We start from the raw sequence: 10388 nt of genomic DNA, 5'->3' as shown, positions 1-10388 counted from the left end.
TTCCTGAAACAAAAATGAATAGATTGAATTGCTTTCAGAAGTTGTGGGTGCCTCCATCACTGCAGTTTTTTTTTTAAGAAAAAAACATTGGAGAGCTATTTGTCTGAAATGGTATAGAGTGTCCTGCTTGAGCAAGGGGTTGGACTAGAAGTCCTCCAAGGTCCCTTCCAACCCTGGTATTCTGTGCTGTGTAACTATTCTATATATTGATAATTATTCATGAACCACACTAGTCTAACTTCATTTCTAGCTTTGCTTTCTGCCAAGGTGCCTTATATGTTTATTAAAGGAAGTTTTGATGCATCTAAAGGATGTGAAGTAGCTTACAACATTCATAAAGATGAATAGTTCACAATTAAAATTCAGTGACTAAATAACCGGCATATGGAGCCAGTCCTATTTCTATTAAGATCCACATTTCTTGTAGGAAGCTACCAACAATGCATTTTTCAGACTTTTCAAAGTTCTCAAAGCACAATGCCTGTAGCAACAAGCCAAGCCATTTGTGCCCATCATATAAAGAATTCAAAGGCAGGCAAAGAAGGTCTTCAGCTAAGATCTTCCCCAGAGGGAGATTGTGAGCAAAAGCACCTTGAAAAGGTTGTCCAAGGTGAAAAGCCCAGTGGTGTTAACTGACCTTAAAAGTCCCTGGTTGCTGCTGCTGCTAATCCCTAGTAAGCCTGTGAGCAGCCACATTTTGCATCCCAAAGCAGGTTTAAACCTAGTCCAATGATGACATTAATAGATTGCCTGCTGAAGCTATTCAGCCTTTCAGGGTCATCTCCTTTCATCTGTTGTTCTGTATTCTGTATCCCCAAAATCAATTTATTTGATTTATATTGCCTCCCATCTCTTCAATAGCTCCACAATAAAAATACTCAAAATACATAGCTGGACATCAACCACTCAATTAGCCACACAGTCAGGAGGTTGGCTTAATCCCAGGGCCCCAGGCTTGGGCAAAACAAGCTTTCAAGGGCATGTAATGCCTGTGTCACTGTAATTTGCACCAACTAAAGCTTCCAAATGCACTTCTAAGGGCAGCTCCATTTAAAGCTCATTGCAGTAGTACAATCTGGAGGTCACAAAGGCATGGCCATAAACAGAAACACCTCACACACACACACCCCAGTCCAGGCCTGGGTACAATTGATGTGTGGTCTGAAGTGCAAATGTCGTCCTAGGCAGGGCTACCAACTGCTTCTTAAGCAAGAGCCATGAGTCCAGTAGGATCCTGGTTTGCACACTAGCTCTGTGTAGTGAACTTTGGAAAAAGTTCAGAGAAGAGCAACTAAGATGATCAAAAGCCTGAAGACTAAAACAGATGAAGAATGGCTGCAGGATTTGGGATTGGCTAGTCTAGAGAAAAGAAGAACTAGGGGTGACATGTTGGCAGCATTCCAATATTTGAGGGGCTGCCACAAAGAAGGAGTGGGTCCACCTATTCTCCAAAGCACCAGAAGGTAGAAGCAGAAATGGATGAAACTAATGAAAGAGAGAAGCTACCTGGAATTAAGGAGAAACTTCCTCACAGGGAGGTTGGGCAGCTGGACTCCAGAAAACTTGGGCACTCCATAATGGGAAGTTTTTAAGAAGACACTGGACAGTCACTTGTCTGAGATGGTATAGGTTCTGCTTGAGCAGGGGGCTGGACTAGAAGACCTCAAAGGTCCTTTCCAACCCATTCTATTCTATTCTAATGGGCAATAAGAATAAACTTGAGGAGTAAGAGAAAGAGCCATAGCCGAGACAATGGTCAAACAAAAGAAATATTTGGTCTCGGGCAAGATTTGAGAAAACATCTCAGACAAAAACCTCCCTAGTTCTCTTGAAGGGAAGAATAGATACATTCAGAGTTGCAAGATAATGTTACCATAACCTTGTAAAAAGAGTAAATATTAGCATAATCTCGGCTTCCTGGTATGGTCTGCTGCAAAGGGCTGACACAATTTTAAGCTGGTATTAATCTATTCTCAACCAAATATGGAAGGTCTTTGAACCAGGAGGTCCAAAACCCCAGATCCATTCAGTTTTCTTTGAATTAAGCTGAAGCTTCTTGTGCCCCATCTAGGCCCTCACAGCCTCCAGGCTCTGAGACAAAACTACACGCACACACCATTCAGACAATCTTTGATGGAAATATCCTAATGTCATCATTGTAATCTTAAAACAGGATAGGAGAAGGCACTGAGCTCTGTAACAACCCACAAAAGAGGGGCTTCTCTCCCCCTTCCCAACATCAACTAGAACCAACCCAAGGGAACAAAGACAACCAGCATTAAAAGGTGCTGCCCAACCCCAACTCCCAGAGCCTAGCCAGGATACCATGATCTCTCCTACGTCAAGAGGAGCAAGGATGGATGCACTACCATCATCCCTCTCCTGCCAGTGGACACCCAAGAGTGCAGTCAATGCCATCTATATCCGGGGTACATACCCAGACCTGAACTCAAACTGAAAGGGGTCCAGATGATCCACTTCTTCTAAGGCCTCCTGAAGCTGCAGCTCAAACACTTTCTGTACACCCTTCAACAATGGCCTTATGAGATGGGAAGGCAGCACTGTGACCACCCCCTCTCTCAATGAAGAATTGGTCCCCACCTAGCCCGGGGGTGGGTGGGATATCTAATCCTGGGATCTAACATAAGTGGCTGAGCTAACAGTTATGGGCATCCTGTCGCCTGAAGGGATCAAACTTCCCCCAGATAACTAAGCCATCCCCAGCCCCCACAGAACCTGCTCCAAGGCCAGAGTCCACCTTAGATCTGATCCACTTGCTCCATCAGATGGCCTCTCCTCTTCTACCAACACTGACTAGAACCAGCCATGATGGAAGGTGAACCACCGTAGCATAGGCCCTCTCATCCCAGCCCCCAAAGCTGGACTGTAAGGATGTCATGGTCGGTAGTGTCAAAAGCCACCAGGAGGTCCAGAAAGGTGCACCACCTCAATCCCAAGTCCTCCAAAGGTCACTGACAAGCTTGACCAAGGCTGTTTCAGTGCTGTGTCCAGCCTGAATGCAGACTGAAAAAGGTCAAGATCAGGGGTGTCAAACACAAGGCCCGCGGGCCAGATCTGGCGGACAGGGTGATTAGATGTGGCCTGCGGGGTCACCCTGGAAACAGTGGACTGGCCCGAGGTTCCTCTGCCAGCAAAAATGGAGCCCACAGGGCTATCTTTAATTGGAGCCAGTTTGATCTAGTGATTAAGGCTCCAGGCTAGAAAATGGCAGACTGATCTCAGCCATGAAAGCTAGTTGAGTGACTTTGAGCCAGTCATTCATTCTCAGCTTTACCCACTTCACAGGGTGGGGAAAATAGGAGGACTGTACGTTGGATATTTGTATAAAAGGCTTGATAAATAACAAACTACCAGATGAAATGAAATACAAACAAAGGCCATCTATCTCAGAGTGCAGAATATGGCAATGTAGCATGATGTAACTCTTTGGATGCGGGTACTCTTAGTGAGTTCACACCCTCAGCAAAATACATGGGCAGAGACTTGCAACCGGCAGCAAACTGCAAAGGATATAAATGTGGAAATTGTGGACTTGGAGGGTTCAAAAAAGTATCAACAGAAATAAATCTTTTGATATATTCCTTTTTGGTTCAAGTGCACCCATGGGTCAGTTTCCTCTGTCCAAAGGAAGCAGTAGGGTTGATTTAATTCAGAATAATTTGCAAATACATTGCTGGATTCAGCTTGAACACTTATAGTAAGGCACACTGCATCCTGCTTCTTACTGCTTCTTACGTGTGGCAGCATTTTGTTATAAGTATGATGTCTGTCCTTTACCCATATGTTCTGTCTCACCTTTCTTCTTTCCAAAAGATGCAAGAGTATAAACTCACACAAACACAGGCAGGCAAGCTGGCTCGGACTTCATAGAGTTAATTCTTTGGAACTGATAATGTCCTTGGCATTCCAACACCCTCTGCCTGCCAAGTCCAAACTGATAACAAGTAAAAAGCTACTTCCAAAAAATTATAAGGCAGACCATAAAATCATTCACAAAGAAAACCTGAAGCAAGATTAAACTTCGTCCCATACAAAGTTCCAGCCGACAACACACCCACTTTTATCCCCTGTGGGGTGTGGCTCAATGACTCAGCTCACTCTCTGACCCTCCCACGCCTCCTACGTTGCTGCTCACGTTTCTTCCTATGACGCTGCTTAGGATCAAGCCAACATTCTTCCTCTTGACTCCCTGTCAGGGGCTGCTTCGATATGCCTTCCTCCTGATTAATCTCAGGCTGTTCCTCTCGGTTGTCTGATGAAACCTGAGGCATTATCAGGGAGGAAGGCATTGCCAGAGAGGAAGTCCTGGAAAGGAAGGCATTCCCAGTTCCTCATCATCTTCCAAGTCCTCTTCCTCTAACAGCACAGGCTCGGGAATTGGAGCCACAACACTATCCCTCACTGCAGGGCCCTTCACCTGAGTCTGACGGTCAGGATGTGGTCTCAAGGGGAAATGGTCATGGAACATCCGTATAAGGTCCAGGGCGTGGGTCGTGGAAGCATCCACCCACGAAAGGGCCTCTGGCCCATCCCCCTGCCTCTCGATCAAATACTGCAACTGCCCTTTCAGCCAGAGGGAATCCCTAATGCCAACCACGTTGCCATCAACTGCGTCATCTTCACCGGGCACAGGTGGTGGATCATCAGCTGTGGGATGTCTAAGATAACACGAAGGGGCGTCAGGGACCAAAAGGGAACGGTGGAAGACCGGATGAATTCACATGGAGCGCGGTAGAGTCAGTCGAAAGGCTACGGGGTTGATGACCGTCTCGATGGGAAATGGGCTGATGAACCGATGGTCCAGCTTCTTTATTGGGCGGTCGACCTGGAGATGTTTTGTGGACAACCACACACGGTCTCCTACAGCCAGCGGAGGCATTGCCCGTCGAGAGCGATCTGTGAACCGCTTGTAATCTTCCTTGGCCCATATCAGTTGCTGCCAAACTAACTGCTAAACTGAGTGTAATTCCGAAAGGAATTCCTGAGTCTCGGTAACAGGGGAATCTAATAGTGTCAACGGAAAGAACTGCGGATGGTATCCCACGTTAGCATAAAATGGTGTCATTTGGGTGGAGGTGTGCTGGGAGTTGTTGAATGCAAACTCCACCAGAGGGAGACAATTGTTCTGCCGGTGGTTTACAAAACAATGCAAATATTGCTTGAGAATGCCAATGACCTTCTCCGTCCCACCATCAGTTTCTGGATGGTGCGCCGATGACAAGCACACCTGCACCTGTCGTCAGGCTTTTCCAAAATTGGGCTGTAAATTGTATACCGTGGTTAGAAACTACCCTGTCTGGCAGACCATGGAGACAAAAAACATGCTGCAAGAACAAACGGGCAGTTGTATGGGCCGATGGCAATTTATGACATGGAATAAAGTGGGCCATTCTTGTCAACATGTCGACCACCACAAGCACAGTCGTAAATCCTGAGGATGAAGTCAAGAAGTCCATGGAAATCGCTCCCCATGGTCTTTCTGGAGTCAGCAGAGGTTGGAGGAGACCAGGAGGCGCACCCGTCGTGGCTTTTGCTTGTCTGCACGGTACACAGGACGTGACATAGGCGTGGACATCATGCCATACTCGAGGCCACCAAAAAGTCCACGTTACAAGATGGAAGGTCTTTAAAAAACCCAAAATGGCCGGCTGCAGGGTTGTTGTGACATTGAGTCATAATAAGGGCTCAAAGTGGCCCCGTGGGTAAGTACAACTGGCCCCGATGCTTGAGTAAGCCCTCCTCCAAAGTCCATGGGGATTCGGGTCCAATCTCCTCCATCCTCTGCTGCAACCAAGCATCTAGGCGCTGCACCTCTTGCACTTGAGTCTGCAAGTCCACCGGTTCCTGGACTGCAGCCAAGGATTCTGCTGGCAGCACTGTCCATGGAGAAAGGGGGTCCTCGGGGCAAAGGTACTCAGGTTTGCGGGACAGGGCATCCTCCCTCTGATTGTGACCACTGGGGATATAGGTCACAGAAAAATTGAACCGGGCAAAAAACAATGACCACCGGGTCTGCCGCTGGTTCAACTTTCGTGCCGTTGACAAATGTTCTAAATTCTGATGGTCTGTCCGGACCTCCATCTTGTGTCGGGCCCCCTCGAGATGATGTCGCCAAGTCTCAAATGCAACCTTGATAGCCAGCAACTCTTTTTCCCAGATGGTGTAATTGTGTTCGGAAGGAGTGAGTTTCCGGGAATAATAAGCGCAGGGAAAAAGAGTGGCGCCATCCCCTGGGGCTTGCAACAGCACTGCCCCAATAGCCACGTTGGATGCATCTGTCTCCACCACAAAAGGACAATGTGGATCAGGGTGCCTCAGGATGGGTTCTGCGATGAAAGCATTCTTGAGGGCCTCAAAAGCCTCCTGCTGCGAGGAGGCCCTCTGGAACGGGACCTTCTTTCGAAGGAGCTGAGTTATTGGACCCGTCAGCTTGGCAAAACCCGGGATGAAGGTCCAGTAATAGTTAGCGAACCCCAATAAGCGTTGAACGTCCTTCACGCCACGAGGGGGTTCCCAACTACATAAGGCCTCCAGCTTACGCGGGTCCATGGCGATGCCTTTAGGAGAAAAGATGTGCCCAAGGAACTCAATGGAAGTCTGGAAGAAGAAACATTTCTCCAGCTTCGCATAAAGTTGGTGCTCCCAAAGGCGTTGCAAGACCAGACGAACTTGTTGAAGGTGACTGTCCCTGGACCCTGAATAAATCAGAATATCGTCCTGGTACACCACCACAAACCGATCTAACATATCCCGAAACGCGTCATTCATCAGGTGCTGGAAGACTGCGGGGCGTTGGTCAACCCAAACGGCATCACAGTGTACTCAAAATGGCTGTATCGGGTGCCAAATGCCGTCTTCCATTCGTCCCCCTCTCGCATCCGCACCAGGTTGTAGGCCCCTCGAAGATCGAGCTTGGTGAAGATAGTGGCCTCCCGCAGCCTCTCCAACAACTCTGGAATGAGCGGCAAGGGGTAGCTATTCTGCACCATGATGGCGTTTAGCCGGCGGTAATCACAGCACAAGCGTAAGTCTCCCGTCTTCTTCTTGACAAAGAGGACTGAGGCTGAGAGAGCGGACGACGAAGGCCGGATGAACCCTCGGGCCAAGTTTTTGTCCAAAAAGTCCCGTAGTGTGGCCAGCTTGAGCTCGGACATGGAGTACAAACGTCCCTTTGGCAGTGGTACATTGGGCAGAAGGTCCACTGGGCAATCATAGGACTGATGCGGAGGTAACCGGTCCGCCTCCTTCTCACTGAAAACATCCGTGAAGTCCGTCAATTCAGGAGGTATGGAGACAGCAGAGGCAGTGATGTCCTGGCCAGCACAGGTGTGGTGGAAGTGGTCCACGCACTGCAGACTCGGAAAAGAAATGGCATTCCGCGACCATGCCACCTGAGGATCATGAATCCTAAGCCAAGCCATGCCGAGGACTAATGGGAAATGGAGGTCTGTGGTGACATAAAAACGGATCACCTCCTCATATTCTCCAATGACAAGGCATAAAGGCTGGGTGGCGAATTTAATGGGTCCTGCAATAAGTTCCCGCCCATCAATAGTCTCAACCCTCATCAGAGGTTCTACCAGAACCAAGGGGACATCAGAATGGGCCGCAAAGGCCTGGTCCATAAAGTTAGTCGTGGCCCCTAAGTCCACCAGCCTTCCTCCTGATTAATCTCAGGCTGTTCCTCTCGGTTGTCTGATGAAACCTGAGGCATTATCAGGGAGGAAGGCATTGCCAGAGAGGAAGGTCCTGGGGAAGAAGGCATTCCCAGTTCCTCCTCCTCATCTTCCGAGTCCTCTTCCTCTAACAGCACAAGGCTCGGGAATCGGAGCCACAACACCCATGTATGTGAGAAGGTGCTGGGCCAGACATGCTTCAATGCCACTGCCTGGGGAAACACTGCTTGCATGGATGTAGAATTTGTAAAAAGCATGTGTGGCATTCCTTTAATTTTTAGTTTAATTGGTTACCCTTGGTGTACATTCAGTTCATAGCACACTGTGCCACATGCATGCACTATGAACCACTTCAAATTGCGCATAGAAGAGCTGGAGAATCCATGGCCTTGTTCAACTGTTGCTGAAGTACAATTCATGGCACTTTTGGCCACACTAATGTAAGGTTTGGCCTGACAAAATTCCGTGCTCAAAAGATGAGCTAGACAAACTTCATAGCCAGAAAGCAAATGAATATAACAGAGATGGAAATAGAACTTAACCCACTGACTGAGTGGAAATTCCTTCTTTGCATTTCACATCTGGAGTAGTGCATGCTGCCTCAAAATGCAGGGAGCTATTATTTGGGTCAACTTTCTTGGATTGTTGGAGTCCACAGAAAGGTGGAGAAGGTGGAGGAAATGTAACAGAAAAAATTATTTATTCATACTTTATTGGCCATCCAAGTAGATTATGAATGGCAAAATAAACTAAAGAAAACATCAAAACACCTAAAAACATGGCATGAAACATACAGCCCAGACATAAATAATCTAGAGGACAGAAACAACAAAACAGGGACAACTGAACAAATCACAAGCATCAACCTCAGGCCTGGGACCCAAGTCAGGACGGCAGGAGAAGGCAGGCTTCCCAGGTTCCACAAGATGCCACCTTTAATGGAGGAGACCTGGAGAAGACACACACACACACCCCGCTGATACGGACTGGGTGGGCAGAAACTGTTGGAGACGAGACGGTTCTCAGGTTCTAGGCATATTGAAGGCTTTACCCCGGCGCTCTCTACCCTTCGGAAATGGCCAGGGTCAAACCCGGCTCCTCTCTTTGCCAAATGGAAACTAATCAGAAAGAGAAGCAATCCGGAATTTAAGTGAGGACAATTAACTCGTGGAAGGGCTTCCCTCCAGAAGTGGTGGGTGCTCCGTCATGGGAGGTTTTCAAGAAGAGGCTGGATAGCAGCTGGGGTCAAACTGAAGGCCCGTGGGTCAGATCTGGCCCTGAGGCCACGCTGGAAATGGCGAAGGACTGGCCCGCAGTGCCTCTGCAGCAAAAAGGGAGCTGGGAAAGAAGGGGCTGCAGGAGGCCGTTGCAGGTGCAAACGGAGCCCAAAAATGGAGCTCTCCCTGGTCTCACTTTCCTCCGCTGGAGACAAGGGATCCCCCCCAGCCCCCGCTTCCCATGACTGATGCCCACCCTGCGGTCAAAGGCAATGAAATGGAGTTTGACCACAGACGCTTGCCTGAAACAGGATAAAGAAAAAAGGATCTTGCTTGAACGTGAGGCTGGATTAGAACAGTGGTTGCCAACCAGTGGGCCAGGGACCATTGGTGGTCCAAGAGAAAATTTTGGTGGTCCGCAGAGAAATGTCACCCCCAAAGCAATTAATCCAGGCTGCGTGGGAACACAAGGCTGCACCGCCCACATGGCCCGCAGGAACATAAGGCTTACGTCACTTGCACTGTGAACAACTCAAGGTAGTGAGGGGAGGGGGGGAAAGGGGGAACTTGCCCCCTCGCCCCATGCATCTGGCTGCTTCTTTCCACTTCTTTCTTCTTCTGCACACAAGGAAAGCAGCAAAAGTCTTTCTTTCTCTCCCCCAAACTCCACCAGAAATAAGTCTTTAGGAACCTTCAAGGCATCCTGCTCCAAGGGGCTGAGCCGGTGCGACAAGTCTCACAAAGACTCATTTCTGGCAGAGTTTGGGAAAAAGAATGACTTCTGCTGCACCTGCTGCTTTCCTTGCATGAAGCCAAAAGTCTCTCCCTCTGCCCCTCCTCCAATGATCGATGGGTAGGAAAATGGGGTGCAGAATTTTGGGGGGATTTTCCCAGGGTCTCTGGTCCAAGGGATTTAAAATTATGGGTTTGGTGGTCCCTGAGGTCCAAAAGGGTCGGCAACCCCTGAATTAGATGACTTCCAAGATCCCTTCTCACTCCACTCCACTCCTATTCTAAATTAGAACTTAATGCACCCTAATCGGCCTACATTAAAATGGAATGTCCTTGCCTGCAGCTCTCCAAGGGCCCCCAACACACACACGACAGCGCTGTCAATGGAGAAAGAAATGACGCAGTACCCGCATGTACGACTGTGGGGCACAGAGGAGCCACAGAGGCTCTAGGAGTCCGACCAGGCTCCCCCATTCCAGCCAGCCCCCAACGGGAACAAAGCCCGGGCAGCCAGAGAGACAAAGGGCAGCATTGGAGCAAGTGACGCCCAGACGTTGCGGGACATTCGAGGACTCCATCCCGTCCACAGGGGCTTCCCCGGCGCCGGAGAGGCAGTTGGGCTGAACCGAGGCCTCCCCGCGAGCCCAGATTGGTAGCACTCCACTTCTACAAAGCCTCCCCTTCGCGTCGGTGGGACGCCTCCTTCTTTGTGCGCAAGCGCAGACGTGTTCGCGGCGAGCCT

The 10388-nt window shown here is 49.0% G+C and overlaps 1 pseudogene; it reads right to left on the bottom strand.

The window, feature by feature from the left end:
• Window positions 1–5647: 5647 nt before the first annotated feature.
• LOC148124873 (uncharacterized) lies at window positions 5648–6768 on the bottom strand (annotated as a pseudogene).
• Between the last annotated feature and the right edge of the window lie 3620 nt (window positions 6769–10388).

Source organism: Pseudonaja textilis, chromosome 10 (assembly GCF_049901715.1).
Source record: "Pseudonaja textilis isolate UNSWEBS1 chromosome 10, rPseTex1.2, whole genome shotgun sequence".
NCBI classification, from domain to species: Eukaryota; Metazoa; Chordata; class Lepidosauria; order Squamata; family Elapidae; genus Pseudonaja; species Pseudonaja textilis.
The sequence above is the reverse complement of the archived record's forward strand: the minus strand, read 5'-3'. Positions and strand labels throughout refer to the sequence as shown.